Genomic DNA, 21,096 nt, shown 5'->3' with positions numbered 1-21,096 from the left:
ATAAACAATGACAAAGTGAAAACAATTTGAATTAAAAAGTTCAAAGGGAGATGAGGAAAAGGTAGGATACTGATTTCTGGGTTTTTTTTATTTTTTATAGCTGGGGGCCAAAATATTTCTTTAAACTGCAAAATCAATTAATGAGAATATAGGCATAATTACCACTTACTAAAAAAGATTAATTTTTTAAAAAATAATATATATAGATAATAGATAACTAAAATTAGGTGGTAAAAGAAAGGCAAGGGAGGTAAAGAGGAAATATAATCTCATAATTGTTCATAGTAGAGAATTTATAGGTATTGGCTAAAGAAATAGAAGATTGAGGATAGTATCAACTATCCTTAATAGACGACTCTTGGATCAAAGGAAATAAAAATTGACATTTCAGAATATATGAAATATATAATAGCAATAATGAAAACACTACAAATCAGACCTGTCGTGCGGGGTTTCCTGCAGGGTCTCATCTCCTGCTCCCCACAGAAGAATGCAGGACATGGTGAGGCCAAAAAGGAACATCCACAGAGCCATAGATACGGGAGTCATGCCACTATATTCTCGCTGGTGGCTGGGTTGGAGACGCAGGAAGCAGGAGCCACACAATTCTCAACCCTCATTGCTCCGCTTGCTAGCTCAGCCACCATCTTCTTGCTAGCCCCCATTTTCTGCTAGCGTAGCCACAGCAGTTATATTAATGGCCAATGGCTCACTGGTTACAGCTGACGGCCAACTAGCCACAGCTGATGGCCATCCAATCACAGTTGATGGCCATTTACTACCCAAGCCAGCACCTTTCCATGTGAGGCCCAGAGCCTGGAAACTGCTTTCTGGGGCTCTGTCCCCACAAGACGTTAGGGATACAACTAAAAGAGTGGTCCCAGGGTATCCGGTAGCTGTAGATAAGAGTTATGTCTCAACAGGAAAGAAAAGAATGAAAACTTTAAGCTCTGATCACTCAATATGTTAGGCTTATTTTTCTTGTTTCTTTGCTAAGGAAAACAGAATAAAGTAATGAAGATAAAAATAGAGATCAACGAATTAAGAAACAGAGAAAGGGTAGAAATAAATTCCAACAGATGATGCTTTAAAAACAAAAACAAAAACTAAGGCAAATGAAATCTTATCTAACAAATCAAGGGAGGAAAAAGAAATCTTGAATACACAAAATAAATGAAACGAGGAAACAGATAGTCATAGATACAGAAGAAATTAAAACAGTCATAAAAGTTGACTTTGTTCAACCTCTCAAATATATTTGCAAATCTTGATGATATGAATACTTATCTAAGAAAGCATAATTTAGTTCCACTTCCTAAGAAGAGACAGAAAATCTGAACAGACCAACTATAGAGAAGAAACAGAGAAGTGGTCAAACAGCTTTCCACTCAAGCACAGGACCCAGACGTTTTTACACTGGGAGTTCTCCACTGATGGTTCTCAGCTTGGTCTACACTTTGCTTACAAGCACCTGGGGAGCCTCTGAAAAATCAAGGAGCCCAGGCTGTGTCCCAGACCAATTAAATCAGCACCTCTGGGAGGTATCAGTAGTTTTTAAGCTCCCCAGGTGATTTCAGTATGCAGCCAGGGTTGAGAACCACATTATCAAACTGCTAAAGACATTTACAATGCTATTTGAGCTGCTCTCTTGCATAAAAGAAAAAGAAATTATTAATAATTTACAAACTAAATTCTTACTTTGTAATATATTAATAGTATTACTTTGTATATTAATTTATAATAGAATTATATTACATCTAATTAATAATTAATTCATAATAATGTTATTAGTAGTAGTATTACTTTGTAATATCAATGAATATAACAGGCACTAAAATATGACAAAAAAGTAGCACACCCACAGAAAAAAAAAACTACAGACAAGTATCACTAATGATTATTAATGCCAACTAGCCTAAATTGAGTGTCAGCAGAATCCAGCAGCACATTAAAAAATTAACACAACAGGTGTCCTTCTAGGAAAGCAGGTTTAATGTAATATTAGAAAGTCTATTAATATAACTTACTATATTAATAAATTTAGGGAGAAAAATCATCTCTATATATGCTATAAAAGGATTTGATAAAATGCAATATCACCTCTAGATTTAAAACTCACTAAAATAAAAATATTCGGTGGATACTTCTTTAATCTGACCAAAATTCTCTCTCTTGCAATCCCAAAGCTGGACTCCTGCATAATGGCCCATGCTGGCTCTTCTCCCCTCTCAGGGTCTTGACACTAGCTGTGTTCTCATTAAATACTTTGCTCCCAGATCTCCCCAAGGCTGATTCCTTCTCCATGACGTTTGGGTCTCAGTTCAAATGGTACCTCCTCTGAAAGGCCTCCCATGATTACTCAATGGAAGCATCTCACTGCTCCAAAATATCCACGTATTCATGTCCTTGTTTACTGTCTTCCCTCATTAGATTATAAACTCCAGATGAGCAGGATTTTGTCTGTTTTGGCACCACCACATTCCCAGCTCCTTGATCAGTGTCTGGCTTACAGGAGGCACTCAGTAGAGCAGAGAGAATATGAGAATGAGAATCCTTCTGGAATACTTTTGAAATAAACCCAAAGCACAGGCAGGTTAGTGGTGAGCAATACAAAGACCTATTTATGAAAAATAAAATACTTGTGGTTTGTGAGGTTGTTTGTTTTAAAAAGTACTTAGAACCAGACAATGTGATATCTGCAACTTAAAGCATTTCTTTATTACACATTACATCTCCATCACTCCAGGGTTTCTTTTTGTGGCTAAGTCCACCTGCTTTGAACCATATGATTTTCATCAGCTACTTTTCTTTTTCTTGGAAGTAGCCATAACAGGAGTTTAAATTTGATACAGAGAAGAATCTGCCTTACACCATCTTATCAGCTGGTTTCTCCACTCTCCATTTCCTCCCAGACCCAATCAGTAGACACCTCAGCCATCCCAATTGACTGACCTTCCTCTGTTTGCCGACTTTGGCAGTCATCATGCGCTCAATCAACACAAAACCTTGGATAGGGAACAAACTAGAATAGTCCTGCCATAACTTGGCCTTTTCTGGGATAAAGATGTCCCACAACCCACTCTCTTGGTCTATTAGGCTATTGAGCTCCAAACTAGTTAAATGAAAAGAGGTCAAGCTAGATGGTGAGATGTGTTTTGACACCTCTCAAAATATTATTGATGCATCAAGTCTTCTGCTAACATAACAGGAACTTTTATCAAGCTTTTTAAAAAGCTGCTAAGACTGAGTTTCTTTCAAGATCATAAGAGATATGGAAAATCCTGAATCCTGGGTAGGGCACACATCTGGCTCCATTGGCGATATGCCTGGGAATATCCCACCATGAACACAATATATCAAGGCAAAAATGTACCAAAATATGTCACCATTTGCCTAACATTCAAAGTGAGTTATATCTAGATTAAGGCCTACTAAACCTGTGAAATAGTTTAAATTAGACATTCTATAAATAGACGTGTGATACAAGTTCCCCATGAGAGAAAACAATTGAACATTTATATGAGATATTAACAGAAAGGATACATCCAGCCAAAGCAACTTAAAGAAAGTTTAAGGGCATTTCCCACAATTTCTTGTGAAAAATTTTAAACAGCAAAGTTGATAGAATTTTGCAATGAATACTTATGCACCAACTGCTTCCACTCAACCAATTCCATTTTATTATACTTGCTTTATCACTCTAGCCATCCTTCTATCAATTCATTTTTATTTTTGATACATTTTAAAGAAAATGACAGACATCAGTACACTTTCCCTTACATACTTCCTGGCTATTATTCACTAGAATTCAATATTCATTTACATGTTTTATGTAAAATTTACATATAATGAATACATACTTTAATGTTTGTGGAGTTTGGGGAAATGCAAATATTTACTGTTTTAACAAATGCATATACGTGTGAAACCCAAACCCCAATCAAAATATAGAACATTATCATTTCTATAAAGTTCCCTTATGCCCCTTCCCAGTTGATGCACTTTCAGGCCCTTAGAAGCTGTCACACTTCTGATTCTTTCCTACTATAGATTAGTTTTACTTGTTCTAGAATTTCATATACATGGAACAGTAAACTATGTACTCTCTTGTGTAAGGTTTCTCTTTTTTTATTTTATTTTATTATTATTTTATTGGGGAACAGTGTGTACTTCCAGGACTTTTTTTCCAAGTCAAGTTGTTGTCCTTTCAATCTTAGTTGTGGAGGGCGCAGCTCAGCTCCAGGTCCAGGTCCAGTTTCCGTTGCTAGTTTCAGGGGGCGCAGCCCACCGTCCCTTGCAGGAGTCAAATCAGCAACCTTGTGGTTGAGAGGACGCGCTCCAACCAACTAAGCTATCTGGGAGCTCAGCGGCAGCTCAGCTCAAGGTGTCCTGTTCAATCTTAGTTGCAGGGGGCACAGCCCACCATCCCTTGCAGGACTGGAGGAGTTGAACTGGCAACCTTGTGGTTGAGAGCCCACTGGCCCATGTGGGAATCGAACTGGCAGCCTTCGGAGTTAGGAGCACGGAGCTCTAACCGCCTGAGCCACCGGGTCGGCCCCTCTGTAAGGTTTCTCTTGCTCAGCGTAACGTTTTTGAGATTGATCCATATTATTTTATTGTATCAGTAATTTGCTAATTTTTATTACTGAGTTGGATTCTGCGATACCACACATTTATCCATTTCATATTGATGGATGCATAGGCTATTTCCGCTTTTGTGATTAATTGTGTTGATGACAGCAGATGTTGGTAGTAAGCTAGGTAGAAAGGAGAAGCAGTTTGGTGAGGCTCTGACTTGAAAATTGGGTTAGGAAATAATTGAACATATATGGCACAAACCCAAAAGGAATAGAGTTTATAGAGTCCTTGGAGTCAAAGCCAGTAGGAAATAAAAAACAAAACATAGAACAGAATATATGAGCACAGTGATCACCTAAATAACAGGGGGAATGAAAAGACTAATAAACACTCTATGCAGGTTGTGGTGTAGTATGCATATTTGGGTCAGTCGATAGGCCACAAAATCATACACACACAAAAATCAAGGATTTTCTTTTTACATATAGTGGAGTGTAAGCATTTGATTATAAACAATTGGAAATTAATATTTAGAGCATAATTGTTGGTAGTTTTGCCTCTGGTTAGATTTTATATGATAATGTCACTTCTCCAGTTGCTGATCATAAGAAGAGATTGGTACTCACTTTCACTTTCTGGGAGCTGAATGTAGTCAAGCAACCAACCAATCGTGACCATGGGCAATAACATCTCCTGTAAGTGTCTGTGATTTCAAAACATGACGAAGGAGCTTTGTCAGCTTGATGAGGGCCTAGGAAGGAACTTACCCCTAGAATGTTTCGATTCAGACATTTTCTCTCTGTATGTCTGTCTCTTCATCAAATTAAAATTAATTTGTACTTCAGTACAAAAACCTATACGTTGAGTTTCTTTAAGAAAATATGCCAGTACTTACAAGAATTGTTTTGAAAGCAAAGAATTGTTTACAAAGCCAAGTAAGATATGTGGACTGGATGTAACCTGGAGACAAAGCTAAGCCAAACAAACATATCATTATCAGCATACTTCCTCACAGCCAGTACAGTACACTGTAACATGGTAAACGAATGATTCTTGCCTAATCTCATTGATTGATCCTCTGTTGTTTTTTTCTCCATCCTCTAAGTATTCCCTTTGGATCACCCCTTACTCCCCTGTCCTAGTCTTTCTTCTGGAGACAACTTAACCACATTTGTGGCAATGCATGTGACAAATGTGGGCCCCAGCTATGAAGCAGGCAGTATGCTAGACACCAGGGCACACCAAGGACACGTTGTCCATGAGCCAGAGAAAAACACTTGAGTAGCAACAATAGAATGAGACAAATGCTCTTTAAAGGAGAATTACCATGGGAGCAAAAACAAAGGTGGGATTGACATCTGAAAAGTCTTCACAGAAGGAGCTATTGCTAAAAGACAACTAAAGTGTTCAAACGTGCACACGACAATTTCAGGCTAAGGGAACAATAAGTGCAAAAACATGAAATTAGGACAGCATCACACGTTTGGAAAAGGACGAGAAGTCGGTGTGGAAGTTAGGGGAGCTCAAGGAGGTATAAGGAAGTGAGGCTGGAGATAAAGTGAGTGCTGTGGAGAGTTCTTCTAAGCCCTGGTAGTAAGTTTTGATTTTATTCATTATGTATTAAAAGCCATTAAAGGGACTAAGCAAGAAAGAGACAAGGTCATATTTATATTTTAAAATGATCCCTTTAGTAGCAGTTTCCCTGCTAAGACCTAAGCAAGTAAAGGCAATTTAGTCACCCAGGTGAGAAGTGACGGGAGCCCAAACTAAGAGAGTGGCAGTGAGAGATGCAGAAAAAGGATGGAGTCAAGAGGCAGATTGATCAGCCCTATGAGCAAAAGGATGCAGGGCGTAAAGAGATGCAGGGCGTAAGGAGTTCAAAGTGGTTAGCATAGTCAGCTGGTTGGATGTTCATATCCCTAAATGAGACAAACTATGAGGCAAGTATGAGAGAGACAATGCAAAGGGAAAAAAGAAAAATGACATCGACTTTGATATGATGAGTTGGAAGAGTCTACGGGGATATCTGAGGGTAGATGTCCTGTGAGCAGTTGAATATGAATGTGGAATTCAGAAATAAATGTAGGGGTTAAACCATCAGCAAGTGACAGCTTCAGCGTAGAAAGAAAATGAAATCATCCAGGAAATATAAGATGAAAAGTATCTACTTTTATCTAGATATTCAAATTTTTCTCTAATACTATATTCTCAGAAAGTCTGTATCCTCTATCTTCATTTACTTACCTGACTTTTTCACTGAACATCCTACCATCGCCTCAAACATGAAGGAATCTAATGATATTATAGGTCAAAAATGGTTGAATATTGGAATTACATGTGGTTTAACCTTTATTGGCATTTCATAACTGCAGTATCATAGCAGTTTCCTGGTTTCCTTAACTCTCAGCTCAGCTCCTTGCACTTAATATTGCCACGTATTTCTCATCCCTTTCTTCATATATTATTCCCCTGCTCAAAATCCTATTAATGACTAAGCCAAGCTAAGCCCCACACTCAATTTCCATCAATTGTCAACATTATTCTCCACCTAATAGGGTTTGGCTCCTCCGGGTCTTGTGAACCAACCCACAGTGTTCTTTCCATCCTTGGTTCATGTTGTACTCCTAATCTTTAATTTTCTCCTCTCAGTTTATCCAAATCCTGTTGAATGTTTAAAGTAGTATTTCTCAACTTTTTGACCATGATTGCTTGTGATAAAGCTAACTCTAAACCCATTCTCAACGCCTTTCATCCTTGTCTTCTTCCACCAGAGACTGGAAAAGGTCAGTGCTTGTTTTCTGAGCCCCCTCTGGCACTAGGAGAGGCCCCGTGACACCAGTGGTGCTGCTCCCCTCTCCTTCCTGCCTTAGAAGTGGGTATAGGTACCGAGAATTGCAGCAGCCATCACGGGATCATAAACGCACAAGTCAGCACACTACGGATTGCAGGGCGGTGAAACAGATGCTGGGTCCTCGATGACGTCCGAGGCCCCACCAGGCCAGGACGGCCTACCTCTGGACTTACACTACGGAAGAAAAGAAGCCCCTGATTGTTTAGGCTCCAGTTGACTGTCTTTTTGTTTGTTTGTTGTTTTTTGCTGAAGAAAAAAATTCCAAATTGATATACATGGCATGCTCACATTACATATTTTTCAAACAATCACATACCCTTTAGTCAATAAAGTCACATAAATCTTAACATTCATTTGATAATTCAAACATGTATCTAACAAAAAGTCAGTGAAGATAGATATATATATTCCACCAATTATGGCTTTCTGTAGCAGCTACTCTCTCGGAAGGACACAGAGCCTAGGAGAGCCAACAATTAAAATGCTTAACTTGTATTAAAGGGAGAGTTTCAGTTCTTCAGTAGCAATATGTTTAAGTTATTCTATAAGCATTTAGTCCTCCTTTATTGCAACAAAAAGGAGAGTTCTAAGTTGTTAAGTGTTTATAAAATAACCTTTTGCTTTTCCTCTCAAGAGAGATAGCAACCCCTCCGAGCAGAGTACTGAAGTATCCTCCATCCTGATTTGGTCAGTGCCATCCCATGCTGTGACAGCCATCCTAAGATGGCCCCCAGTGGTCCCCTCCTCCCTGTATTTACAGCCCTGTTTAGTCTGATCCTTGACTGTTGGCCGGATTTAGTTGCCCTGTCATATGACATAAGAACTCTATATTGACCATTTTGAGGAACTATCAAACTAATGTTTTTTTTTAAGTAGCTGCAGCATTTTACAATCTGGATAAACTACTTTTTATCTATGGAACAAAATGCAAATTATTTAACCTGAGTTTTCCATTATTTATAAACCAGGATAATTTCAAAAATAAAGACTCATATTTATTGAGCATGTACATCGACCAGCACTGTCCTAGGAAATTTCTAAGCTTTTACTAACTTAATCCTGTGGTAAGGCTGTCAGATAAAATAAAGGACACTCGGTTCAATTTAAATTTCAAATTTAAAAAAATGAATACTTTTTAGTATAATTATGTCCTCTGAAATCCTTGTCCAAGGTCTCATAGTAGCATATGTTATTATGTGCCCGGATGGGAACCTAGGCAGTCCAACTCTGGAACAACTGCTGTTCATTTCAAGTACCTTCAAACAGTTCTTTCAAGACAAATACAGTGCATAAAAGGACTTGGTACCCACAATAGTTCCCTTCCAGGTATCTTCCTTCCCTGTGCTCTTTCTTTCTCACCATACCCCAACCTCATTAGAATTAAAACAACCCTTTGGGTGCTCACAGCTCTTTTCTTATACCTCTTTCATAGTAATATTCTATAGGTGGGTGTCATTGTTGAATGACCATAATTCTTGAATGAAGACTTCAATGAAAAGTTATTTAAATATCAGTTTACTATACCAGGTCATGGTAAGATACCAGCATCCTCAGAGAAAGCTTTAAGAAATAAATAATTACTTTATAAATGCAGAACAGGAAAGTGAAAATCCCTGTTCTTGCTAACTTGACACTTGACTTCTAATTTTGTTATTTAAAAATAAGTCTATAATTAATGATTAGAAACATCGACCTCGATTGAAATACTAAGCACATTAATAATATTCCTATAGGGTACTATAAATGCCAATTGTTTAAATATATCCACAGCAGTTTTTTTCCCCTGGAACATTTCTCAAATACATTCGTCTCTAGTATTCACCCCAACAAGATTTGCAAGGATTTTTAAAAAGTAGATCTTTCGCTTTTTGCAGTAATCAATGTGTCTTTAATCAATCACTAAACACAAGAAAGTCATACTTTTTTCCTTCTACATCTCAACGCTGTATAGAACAGCCATATCCCTATGGGGAAGTGATCCACATTTCGTTGCTTTCTGTAATTTTTTCAGTTATGTTTGCAACTCAGTATACATTCATTCTTAGACAATTAACATAGTTCAGAAGAGGAAACACTGATACCTCTCCATTATTATCCTGAGATAATAGAGAAAGTGTTTGTATATAAAGCTGGTTCCACTGTCATAGTAGTCATTTTGGTTACTGTGTTTCTTGGCCCAATTGCTCTCTTTTTCCAGCTGAAAATTATGTTGGCTGGGAGCCATGCCACAGAACCTCTACCCTGAGGAGTGACTCAGATAATTAGACAAACGCATTTAAACCTCTTCAGGATTTTTTCAGGCTTCCCTCTTGACATTCCTTCCTCTTAGTCAAAGAACTAGTGACTACACATTTTGTGTGGTTGAAGGGGAAAAACTACCACCATTCATAAATCAATAATGCCTGTTCTCAATCATCATGTTTAAAAAGGTACAGCACATAGTTGGTTTCTCATCTCCTTGAGAAAGTTTTTGTTCACTGGATATTTGTGTGTGTGTGTGGAGGGCATGATTTTTAAACTTTTTATTATGGATAATTTCAAACATACAAATGCTGACCACCCACTCAACTTCAACAATTACCAACTCATGGTCAATATTGTTTCATCTATAAGCCTACTCCCCACTCCCAGATTATTTTAATACAAATCTAGTCATATAATTTCTTTTTTTTCTTTTCTTTTTTTTTAAATTTTTAAAAGAGTTTATTTGAGCCAAACTAAATATGCCAGGAAGCAAGATTTCAAATGCTCCCTATAATTTCATCTTTAAATATTTCAATGATACTAAGCACAAATATTGAGTTTTATTTCTGCTTTCTTTTCTTTTTTCTTTTTATAATTATTAAGCTACAGGGGAGAAGGAAAATAAAACTAACTTTTATTGAGTGCTTACCATGCCAAATGTTATGTTAGAGACTTTCTTCTAAGTTACTACTTTTAGTGATAAAATCCTGCTTGGGTGTACATTACCATTCCCATTTTTAGAAAGGGAAACAGATAATGAGACAAATTTTCCAATATCACTTAACTATTGAGTTTGCAGGGCTGGGATTCAAACCTAGGTCTATCTGACTCAAAACCCTATGTTCTTTCCCCAAATCAATACTGGTAGGCAGGGAACTAAAAATGCCTGTGAAAAGGTAGGAGGTATCTTATATGACCTATTCAAAGAAAAGGGGGGACCTCTTCCATCTTCAGGCCTCCCTCCATGCTATGAATGACATTCACAACATCATACAAGATGTTTCCAGATCCTAATTTCATTAGTATTTCTGACACTATAATCCAGAGTCCAAAAATCACACAGTTTCCTAAGTCACAGTTTTGATGCTCAGCAAAGTAACTGTGGACTCTGAGATGTAACAGTAGGCAACATACTTTAAGTTTCATTAGGGTAGAAAATGCAGCAAGAAACAAAACAAAACAAAACAAAACAAGAGCCTAGAAATCACCAAAGGAGAAAAATTAACATGTCTAAGCTTATGGAAACAATAGCCTTGCCAACCATACTAATCAGAAGGTTAGTTACCTAGGAAGTAATTTAGAAAATTTGTCCAGCAAGTCTAAAATATAGATTCTATTAAATGAGATATCCAACAAATAATAAGAGTACCTATTAGCATTTATTTAAAATATTTCCCCAAGATACCACTACCACATTATTATACTAAGTAAAAAAAAATAAAATAAAAATTTAATGTTTTGTTCTATAATTCAAGTTTGTCTCTGAGTATAGGACATAAGATTCCTCAAGTCAGTTTCTAAATACTCAGTTCTTGTGTGAAATGCATTTGCTATCTTAAATCAAGTATTACTCATGAATTGAAGAGAATAAAAAATGCTATCCAATCTGATAAAAAGAGTTCAAATCATAAAGATAAGCAATCAGCCACAAAAGGCTGAGAATTTTCCATATAATGGTGCTATTGTTTACTTTGAGATACCTGCCTATCTTTACCCTCAAACCTGATAGTTACAGTTCAGATTTTTAAAGTTTTAAAAATAAGCCATAATGCAAGGTATTCATTTCAGTTAAGGGTTCAAGGTTCCTCAGAAACTATTCATGACTTAGGAAAAAACTCAAGTACATCACATAGAAATATGATTTGTCATTAGCTACCAACTCCTCAGGTTTGTCCTAAGTACATAAACTGTGATCAGTTATTAATCTCAAAGGTCTTACTTTACAAGCTGATTAAGAATCACTATGGGTTACTTAAAGCTAAATACATACATACAAAGATACATGCCTTATGACCAAATCACCACATATTTTCTTCGTTTGAAGTATACAACTACTATTTTAATATCCCTGTATTTCTACTAAATATTTGCTGAAAGAATGAACTACTATTAAAGATTTCTAAAAACATAATTCTACTTTTAACTTACTGATAGCAAACAAGAACATTTTTTAAATAATTCAACGTTAGACTCTCAAAGTCAAAGCCTCAGAAAAAGGAAAGTTTTGGTTCATAGCCACTGACTCATTTCCTCAGATGATTCAACCTCCTGGCTTTAATGCTGCCTTGCCTTCCCCTCCCCCTTCCAATTTTAATTCAGTACAAGGGGAAAATAAACCGCTGATACTGTAGAGCTAGCTTTCCTGTGCGCTACCACATCATAATCTTTTAAATAAACTAAGTCTTTCTTCAAGCTTGTATACACTTTTGATATTAAAATCCTATTATATAATTCAGTTAACAGGAGATCAAACTCCAGCATGCTACATGGATTTTTCTAAAAGTCATTGAAAAAATTCAGGGATGTTTTTCTCATCTCTTTATAAATGAATAGTCAAATTGTCACTGCCACAAAGATGATTTCATCAAAATGTGTATTTTTCTGCCACCCTGCACCAACCTTGGAAAATGTCTGTGCTTCATCTTGTTTTTCCATGAATTCTTTAAATATTTATATTGTCTCAACTGTTGAATTCCTGATGAATAAGTTCATGAGCTTTCCTAACACAAAGTCCAGACCCACAAAAATAGATGAAGAGAATTAAACACGAATACACTGACAGCACGTCTACACTAGCCCAGAACTCCTGGCCAAATGCAGAACAGACACAGAATATATCTGGCTCTTCCTCGCCCAGCAAAGGCAAGAAGGGATCTAGCAGCTACAAAGGGTTCAGAAATCATGTGTACTGACACTGCTGTGGAAAAAGAGCAACTTGCAAACCATAACCTAATCAAAGACATAACAGAATTATAGTTCTAAGTTGATGTCATCTTACCTACCATAAATGGGAGAGAGGAATGCCTGTTTCTTCTCACTGTCTGTTACTCACACCCACCACCAAAGCCTTTCTCTTCAACCAGGCCCTCAGATGCTAGTGGATGAATAAAGAATGTTTGAATTACTTAAAATTGCCAACACTTTCACTCACTGGAGGGAAGCGCCTTCTTCATATACATCAAATAAGTCCTTGCCCCTCCAAATTGTTGCTTTGTCTCGGTAAACTGGATTGATGACAGACAGATCTGCTGGATCACAGCCACCATGTCTTACTGGATTCGATGTTAAAAAAAATACATTGCAGTTTGTTAGAACCGCCCCCTTCTTAAAGGTTATTGCTTTGGGGTCAACAAGACTTGGGTTTGAATATAGGCTATCCCATTTAATAGCTGTGGTATCATGGACAAATTACTTAAATTTTAGCACATTAAATTTCCTATCTGTAAAATGGGAGATAATACCACCTATTTTGCTAGTCTGTTGTGAGGATTACATTTAAAGCCTATAGCACATTGGCAGGCACACAATAATTATTCAATAGCATGGACTGTTATTTAATTCTATATTCCATTTTGTATCTTATAAATTTTAGATTTTTTCCCTTTAACTCCTAAATCATTGTGGAAGAAAATACAGTTAAACAATATAGGTTTGAACAGCACAGTTCCACTTATATGAGGATTTTTTATAACTTACGGAATCAATAAATACATACAGTACTGTAAATGTATTTTCTCTTTATTACGATTTTAATAACATTTTTTCTCTAGCTTACTTTATTGTAAGAATACATAGAAAATACCAGTATGTGTTAATCGACTGTTTATGTTATCAGTAAGGCTTCTGGTCAACAGTAGGCTATTAGTAAAGGCTTGGGGGAGTCAAAGTTATACATGGATTTTCCACTGTGCCGTGGTGGGCGGGGGGCACCCCTAACACTCCATTGTTCAAAGGTCAACTGTATCCTAAAATTCAGAACTGATGCTGACAAAGTATTAAACCTCAGTCTGCAAATCTTAAGAGAATTTCCATAGTAAATTGGTAAGTGCATGTTTTAGTTAAATAGGAATTCAGTTAATCAGCACGATGCCTACTACATATTAGAAATCCTTTTAAATTCCATTCCAGGGCTATATGAGTGATAAATACAAAGAAATTTTGAGTCTAGTCTCCGCTATATTATTAACTGTTGTGATTTATTGAACAAGTCATAGCCACGATGTAATTATAGTGGAACTAGAATTTACTTGGGGATGGTCGTTATAGGCATTTCCTATAGGACAGCACTAACAAGGGGGGGAAAGCATCTTAAAGGAATTGAGATTAACATTTTTTATTAGTATTTTATTTGTATTTTTGGAGATTTGCAGTTTCACAAGAAACACTGACTTTTTTTCTCAAACAATATAAAAAAGGTTAAAAAAAAGAAGAACACTCTTAGAATAAAACAAGTCTCTTCATCAAGCATTGGGCCAATCTTTTTTTTTTTTAAGATTTTTTTTAATTGGGGAAGGGGAACAGGACTTTATTGGGGAACAGTGTGTACTTCCAGGACTTTTTTCCAAGTCAAGTTGTCCTTTCAATCTTAGTTGTGGAGGGTGCTGTTCAGCTTCAAGTTGTTGTGCTTTCAGTCTTAGTTGTGGGGGGCGCAGCTCAGCTCCAGGTCCAGTTGCCATTGCTAGTTGCAGGGGGCGCAGCCCACCATCCCTTGTGGGAGTCCAACTGGCAACCTTGTGGTTGAGAGGATGCGCTCCAACCAACTGAGCCATCCGGGAGCTCAGCGGCAGCTCAGCTCAAGGTGCCATGTTCAATCTTAGTTGCAGGGAGCGGAGCCCACCATCCCTTGCAGGATTTGAGGAATTGAACTGGCAACCTTGTGGTTGAGAGCCCACTGGCCCATGTGGGAATCGAACCTGCAGCCTTTAGAGTTAGGAGCACGGAGCTCCAACCGCCTGAGCCACCGGGCCAGCCCCAAGGGCCAATTCTGATTGGAGGAACCAGTGAAGCAAAAGTTACATACAGGAAGTTCAGATGTATCCAGTTTGAGGACTAACACAAGTGTCTTCTTGTTTAGTTCTGTAAGGCTCCAAATGGGCCATCTCAGCTTAAACCTGGGAGCTCACAGACAAAGCCTCCAGGGTCCCAGCTCCTCTGAACACTCTCGGCTCACTCACCAGGAGGCTGCATCTGTTTACAGAGCTCATCAAACTGCTGCTGCTCCAGTTCAGTCATGACTTGGTTGAGGGCACAGAGCTCTGCCCTTTGTCTTTGCGTCAGCTCCTGCCGGGCTGATTTCTGTTGGCCTTCTCAACTCTGCTGACAGGTTCTTTAACTTTGGATTTTTCTTTACGTGCAGGTGGATCCATGACTTGCCTTCTGAATACTTCTTAGTCAACTCTGACCTCCCGGCCTGCAGTCCCGAGCCGTTGCCTAACATTTTTTAAATAGATTCTTTCCATTTTCCTTTCCCTCTAGGACTGGTGATGGGGAGCACATATTCCTCATTCCCCACTCCACCCTCAGCAATCAATACCTACAGCACTTATGTGAACAATGTTTTGAAAATTAAATGATGCTCGTATATTACCGTGTTTTTTTTTATAAACTTTCACATGCACCTCCCTCTATCACACCCTTGACATTTATTATCGTTCCTTCATCTCCGGCTTTTAGCTTCTCTACGGCCTCCTGTCTCTTTCATTTCAAACTAGTTTCTGATCACTTCACTCAAACTTATCTAAAGAAGGTCCAAATGTGAATTCTGTAGAATTCATTTTGAAATTCAACCTTCTTGATCTCCCTGTAGGATATGATATTCTTTCCCATTTCTTCTCAGTTTTCCCTGTTAATACGCTCTTCTACCTACCCACGAAACATCGGGTTTCCATCCTCTGCCCTTAATTCTTCTCACTCCCAGGAAATCTCATGAGCATCTATGATTTCAAAAGCCACTTACAAGCTAACTCCTAAACGTCTGGCTGTAGACTAGATGTCTCCTGATCTACCTATAGGATAGCTCCCTGAGGATGTCCATGCCATAGGCGCCTAAAACCCACTGTCAAAACTGGGTATGTAATCTCCTTCTGCCCCTTCAACTTGCTCTTTTCCCTCTAATTTATATCTGTGGGACAGAGCCAGGAGTGCAGTTTCCAGGCTCTCGGCCTCACATGGAAAAGTGCTGGCTCGGGTAGTAAATGGACATCAACTGTGATTGGATGGCCATCAGCTGTGGCTAGTTGGCCGTCAGCTGTAACCAGTGAGCCATTGGCCACTAATATAACTGCTGTGGCTACACTAACAGAAAAAATGGGGGCTAGCAAGACGATGGTGGCTAAGCTGGGAAGCGCGGATTGCAGTTAGGATGGCGGGTTGCAGACAGTGTGGATCCAGCCTCCAGTGAGACTATAGCAGTATGACTCCCCCATCTATGGCTCCGTGGGTGTTCCTTTTTGGCCTCACCATGTCCTGCGTTCTTATGTGGGGAGCGGGACCAGAGACCGAGCAGGGTCCTCCGCACGACACATGGCGCAGTGAGCAGGGTACAGTTCCAGCCAAAGTTCTCCAAAGGGCGGTGGAGCAGTTTGTGTGTATGAACACTCAGTCTCAGGAAGACCAGGAGGAGCAGCTGCCAGAGAGCTGGACCCCCGTGGAGGGGTGAGAAGACGTGGACTGTTCCCCAACCAGCATAGGCCGGAGAAAGTGAAGGTCGTTGCGGCCCTGTGAGCTGGGAAGTTCTTGCTGAGGCAGCCCGGATGCAGGACTTGTAGTCCCAGGAGGATACGCTTGCTGAGTCCTCCGTGGGAGATGAGGGTGAGATCAAGGTCATTCCTCACCCCCAGGACAGCCCTGGTGAATGACTATGGACTATGGGGAATTGCCTTCCACCCCTAATAGACCGCTTGACTGTTTGCTTGGGAACGTACCACCATGTAGTGGAACTGGCGGATGTTTGCTTTTGTGTCTCAACCAGCCGCCATGGAGAATATGTGAGAAAGACTGGCTGAGCCCAGGAAGTCTGGCTGTGTCCAGAGAGAGTGGCAGTGCTCTGAGAGCCCTGGCTATGCTTGGGGAGACTGGTGGTACCCTAAGAAGCCCAGGAAGTCTGGCTGTGCTCAGAAGTACTGGTGGTGCCCTGAGAAACCCTGGCTGTGTCCGGGAAAACTGGTGGTACCCTAAGAAGCCCAGGAAGTCTGGCTGTGCCCAAAAGGACTGGTGGTGCCCTGAGAAACACTGGCTGTGCCCAGAGAGCCTGGCTGTGTCCAGGATATTGCATTCACCTCCAGGCTCCTCGCATAGGACCCCTCGCGGAAGACACTTGTCGCACAGATTGTGAGGCGAGACCCTGTAGGAGTGGAGTGTGGGGACAGAGCCAGGAGTGGTTTCCAGAGTCTCAGCCTCACATGGAAAGGTGCTGGCTCAGGTAGTAAATGGCCATCAACTGTGACTGGATGGCCATCAGCTGTGGCTAATTAGCCGTCAGCTGTAACCAGTGAGCCATTGGCCACTAATATAACTGCTGTGGCTCCGCTAACAGAAAAAATGGGGGCTAGTAAGATGGTGGCTGAGCTAGCAAGCACGGATTGCAGTTAGGATGGTGGGTTGCGGACAGTGTGGATCCAGCCTCCAGTGAGACTATAGTAGTATGACTCCCCCATCTATGGCTCCGTGGGTGTTCCTTTTTGGCCTCATCATATCCTGTGTTCTTATGTGGGAAGCGGGAGCAGAGACCCTGCCTGCAACCCTGCATGACACCTCTCTTCCAAGGATTATCTTTTGTGATCAGTGTTCTACAGAACACACTTTGCAAAATTCCATTCAAGTATTTTTCAAATGTGTTCTCCCCTCTGCACCACCATAGCCATTGCTTCAATTAGGGAATTCTCCCTCACCTAGTGTACAATAGGTTTCCTGCCTAGGACCTTTACTCATGGTTTACACAGCAGTCTGTAAGCTCCCTAAAATGTAAACCTCATGCAGTTTCATGTTTAAAAATTCCAGTTTTCCTAGTGCCCAAATTATAAACTCCAAAGTTCCTTAAAACACCAAAGGCAGCCCCTGACCATCTTTCCTTCTCCATCTCACACCAGTCCCCCGATTCTCCAGGCATAAGATAGCTGTCAATCCCTGATGTTGTTATGCAAACACCTGGCTTTTACTCATAAGGGTACACTGCCTAAAATGTCATCCACTTCTCATTTATCTAAGTAATTCCTACTCATGCTTTAAAAATTCACCGCAGATAGACCCCTTCTCCTGAAGCCCTCCATTCTTCTCTCTCCCATCCCCCAGTCAGAGGCAGGTGCTTGACTGGTGTGCACTCAACGCACCATCTATTATCTTTGTAATTACCTGTGTATACATCTCTATTTTTCAACTAGACTGTCAACTTCTTGAAGATTAAGGACATTTATTTATTCCTGCTTTTGGGGGCTAGTACGGTGCCTGAAACCTGGTAAATAAATGCTTGGTGAATAAATGAATATATGCATCATCTTTTAACCATTTCATTATTATTTCTTTCTGAAAACTCATTTAAATGTATAGTGTTTTACTCCTGAAACTTTAGTTTGGGTCCTTGAACGGTATCAGCAAACTTCTATAAAGGGCCAGATAGTAAATGTGTTAGGCTTTGTGCGCCATGTGATCTCTATCATAATTACTCAACTCTGCTTTTGCTGTACAAAAGCAGCCATAGACAATACACAAATAAATGACCATGGTTAAGATTCCAATTAACACTTTATTAATAAAAGCAGGCAGTGAGCCAGATTTGGCCCATAGATCATAGTTTTCCAATCCCTGGCCTAGAAAGTTCATCATATTTCAATGATTTTAACTGGTACCTTTAGTACAGTTATGGAAAGTGTAGGCATGCTGTTAGGAAGAAATCATCTCCCTCTAAAAATGAACTGTCCAATATGATAGCCACTAACCACGTGTGGCTGTTGAGTGCTAGAATGTGGCTAGTCCGAATTGAGATGTGCTTTCAGTATAAAATATACACTTGGATTTTGAAGATTTTTTATGAAATAAAGAATGTAAAATATCTCAATAATTATATTCTGGTGACATTGAAAAATATATTTTATACATTGGGTTAAACAAAACATTAAATTGATTTCATCTGTTTTCCCTTTTTAAAATGTTACTACTAAAATACCTAAAATTACATATGTGGCTTGCATTATATTTACATTGGACAGCACTGCTCTGAGACAGAATATAGAAGACAATATGCCTAACAGATTCAACCTCTTTACAAGATTGCAAATGAGAGACTTGACTCCGTTATCAAAGTGTCTCTATTCAAATCTGCTAAGTAGTCTGGTTTCTTTCTATCAATGGTGCTATCACTATCTTTTACATAAGAATTAAGGATCAAAATCTTTCATCTTTCTCCCTCCAGCAAATAATTAGTGTCCACCAATTAATTTTATCTCACTTGTTCCTCATTTTCTCTGTTACACTTAGTCTTCATTTTCTCACCTAAATTATTACCAGTTTCTTGAAAGGACTTCTTTTTTCTAGACTCGATCCATAACCCTGATACGTGATTCTATACAAAATTACTAGATTAATATCCTAAACAGTGTGCCTCTCCCTTGCTATATAAATATTTAAAAAATTCGTTGGCTCCCATTACACACAAAATAATATCCAAAATACTTGGTATGGCTCTTGAGGCCTTCTAAAAGTCTCCTTTTCAACTTCCATTTTGAACCTTACCTTCTCTCCTACCACTCAAGTCAGATATAGGATTGCAGATAAAATATAAACCACCCGGTATTTGAAATTTGAATTTCAGATAAACCACTTTTAGTATATAATTTCGGTATATTGCTTGGGATATACTTGTACTCAAAATTACTGTTTACATGAAATTGAACTGGGCACCCTGTATATTTATTTGCTAAATCTGGCAAGCCTAGTCAGACAAGTCTATTCTCTATTTCCCAAATACTACGCAATTTCCATCCCTGTACCTTTGCACACATACTTTAAATGACATAACACATGTAATGCAGTTAGGACAGTGGCTAGCACACAATGAGCATGCAATAGACAGTAATACCAGAATTCCTCCGACTGTGGATCCAACTCAGTCCCCACTGGTCTCTCCAGCCGACTCCAGCCCACAACATAATCTCTCTCCCCTTTCTAGTATTTAATAGAACACTTGACTACTTACTTTGAACATGTCAAGTGTACGTTTTACCTAACCTTAAATTTCTATGTCATATAGAAATTACTGACAAATAGTAGAATTTTTAAGGCATTCTGCATTTTTACCAAAACTACTAACTTTTACTCCTCAATTCCAGCTTAAACTCCAAAGTACAAGTTTAAAGCACTCTAGCTTACCCTAAACTCTAGGCTCTTGCTGACAGGAAGACCTTACTATAATGAGGTATCATGGGACCTAAAAAGCAAGAAATTCACTTTTTAAATAATATCTAAAATGTCTGTAGTTATGAATTTATCAGGTAGAGATGCAATATAAATTTCTAAAATATTTTTCTTGAATCAAAAGAAGCCTATATGTAAATAAGCACGCAAATAATCAGATCAGTTAAAACTTTAACTTTTCCTATTTTTCGCAATGATCTGTAAAATTCAATCTATCAGTCGTGCTTTTTACAGACAAAAGTTTCTCAAGCAGAATCTAACACCATGCTCTCCATTATACAGATGACTTAGATTATACAAGGACCCAAATCTGTCAATGATCAAATAAGAAAATTATGGGCTATTATTCAAAGTAAGCTTTTTGTAAGCAAACACACACACACACAAATTAAGTACATTATTAACCACTGGTTCACCTCAGTCACATTCATAGTCTAGTCCAAAGTTTGGCTCTGCTACTTATTAACGTATACCTCTCTGAGCCTCAGTTTTCTCAACTATAAAATGGGAACCCTTTCCCCAAGGTTGTGAGGATTAATTACTACACATGAAATACTTAGGACAATGCCTGGCACACGGCAAACAAAAAATGCTCTTACTATTCTTAGAATGTTTTCCAATTTGATCTCTTTAGGCCTAGCTCCCAACTTAGGACTTATTCATAAAACTAACTTTTAGAAATAAAAAGATACGGAGAGAAAGCACTTTGATTTGCCACATTAGAGTGAACTTCAAAGAGCCAAATCCCTGCTTCTGTAACTTCCATAACAAATTTGATTTTTTTCCCCTCTCATATGCTATGACCTTCTCAGGCCATTCTATTCAGCTGTAATGCGAAACAACTTTTATGATCATGAATAACCAATTTCACATAAGCCTTTCTATGAACTATGTGTTTTTATTTGTTAAAGCCCATTTGTAAACGTCCTCTATGAAACTTGCTTCCATAACTCTTGTAAATTATTTTGTTTAGTTTCTCTTTTAAGATAGATTCCTACATCCTACTATGTAAGTAG

The 21,096-nt window shown here is 38.7% G+C and overlaps 1 pseudogene across 1 annotated transcript; it reads right to left on the bottom strand.

Annotated features, from left to right (window-relative positions):
* Nucleotides 1-14,839: 14,839 nt before the first annotated feature.
* On the bottom strand, nt 14,840-15,039 carry LOC308497360 (small vasohibin-binding protein-like; annotated as a pseudogene). The gene has a single exon. The product of its transcript is annotated as a small vasohibin-binding protein-like (transcript).
* Between the last annotated feature and the right edge of the window lie 6,057 nt (nt 15,040-21,096).

This window comes from Rhinolophus hipposideros (assembly GCF_964194185.1).
Source record: "Rhinolophus hipposideros genome assembly, chromosome: 5".
Lineage (NCBI taxonomy): Eukaryota > Metazoa > Chordata > Mammalia > Chiroptera > Rhinolophidae > Rhinolophus > Rhinolophus hipposideros.
The sequence above is the reverse complement of the archived record's forward strand: the minus strand, read 5'-3'. Positions and strand labels throughout refer to the sequence as shown.